This window comes from Callithrix jacchus, chromosome 16 (genome assembly GCF_049354715.1).
Source record: "Callithrix jacchus isolate 240 chromosome 16, calJac240_pri, whole genome shotgun sequence".
NCBI lineage: Eukaryota > Metazoa > Chordata > Mammalia > Primates > Cebidae > Callithrix > Callithrix jacchus.
This window is the reverse complement of record NC_133517.1, coordinates 55,860,845-55,862,411: the sequence shown is the minus strand read 5'-3', so window position 1 is coordinate 55,862,411 and position 1,567 is coordinate 55,860,845. Positions and strand designations below refer to the sequence as shown.

At 60.6% G+C, this 1,567-nt stretch overlaps 1 protein-coding gene across 6 annotated transcripts in view; it reads left to right on the top strand.

The window, feature by feature from the left end:
- The window catches only part of LOC118148472 (uncharacterized), a 53,570-nt gene that overhangs the window by 40,241 nt on the left and 11,762 nt on the right, over positions 1-1,567 (top strand). The window lies entirely within an intron of this gene.

The following is a 1,567-nucleotide window of genomic DNA, read 5'->3' as shown; positions in this document are numbered from 1 at the left end:
GTGAGTCCTGGGACACCTGGGAACGGTGATCTGGGCCCTAGGACAGGGGTGTCTGACCTGGTCAGGAAGGCCGGAGAGGGCTTCCCTGAGGAGGTGTCCCTGGATGATGACCGGAAGAATAAAGGGGACTGAGAAAGAGTGGAGGGAAGGACATTGTGGGCAGAGGCTGCAGCCTGGCTGAAGGTCCCCAGGCGGGAGCAGCAGGGGTTCTAAAGGTGCCCAGCATGGTCAGTGTGGCTGGGACACAGGTGAGGGCATGGCTGGGAGTGGACTCTGGGGACTCTGAAGGGCTACCAGCCACAGAGCCCCAGAGCATGCCGGGCAACTTGCTTTGTCTAAGTACCTGGGAGCCATGGAAGGGTTTTGAGCAGAGGAGAGTCACAGTGAGATGTGCACTCTGGAGAGAAAGTGCCCTCTGTCCTGTGGGCGCCATGGAGAGGCTGAGTGGAGGAGGCTGGAGTCCAGGAGGCTGTGCTGCACAGCAGGGGAGTGCTGGCCCTGGCCGGGCTGATGGAGTCCTGGAGCTGGCATTCACTTTACGACTCCATGCTGCTCATTCCAAGCTCGCAGAGGCCTCCACCAGCTCCTCCTTCCCCAGGGCCTTGGCACTAGCTGGTCTCCCCCAGGCATTCCCGCTATCTCCCCTTCCTCCCTGACTCAGGGCTCCCCTTCCTCAGGGCTCGGCCTGGTGCCAGCTCACCCTCCGAGGCCCGCCTCCTGCCCTTCCTGACCTTGGCTCCTGGTTCACTTCCTGTTACAGCCGTTGTTTCTGCCGCTGATGGTTTTCCCCACTTCCCTCGCTGCTGCCCCCAAGGGACTGTGACTGATGATGGGGGAAGGGTGCTCTGTGGCGCCCCTGGTGCTGGCAGGATGAGCGGGCAGGGCTACCAGCTGCAGGAAGGGCCCAAGAGCACAAGAGCACAGGCAAGATGCCTGGGAGTTCCCTCCCGGGCCAGCCGGCTCTGGGCTCGAAAGTTCCCTCCAGGGGCTGGGGGTTCTCGGCTCACAGGCTCCCTCCTGGGCTGGGGCTCTTGGTTTTGGTTCTGGGCTCAGGGAAGTCACTGACTTTGGTTTGATCCCAGCCGGGGAGGCAGCTTTGTTATTCAAAGGGAAAACGTGCTGAAGCTGCAGCTGAAACCCAGAGAAAAACGAGAGGTCCTCACTTCCGTGGCATCTCCTCTCTCAGTGCCCCGCATAGATTTCGGAAGCCTGCTGCTGGGGCTCTTTGTCCTTCAAATCCCCTTTTTACCCAGGGCTACACTGTGGCTGCTCAGACTCACTGGTTGGGGGCTCCAGTTAATCAAAGTACAGAACGTAAACTCCTGGAGGGTCACCTCGTCGCCTGCCCTGCCTCCACCTCTCGTTTTACAGCTGGCAATGCCCAGGGCTCCCAGTGAATCAGCTGCTGACCTGGGTCCTGCTCCTTTAGTGCCTGGGTACCTGGGTTGGAGCAGAGGGAGGCTTGGAGGGAGCTGGGTGTGGCTGGCATCTAATGGGCTCTCTGGTGGGGTCTCACCCTCACGGGCATTGCTGTTTTTACTGTGGCTGAAGTGAGCTGCCTTGGAGA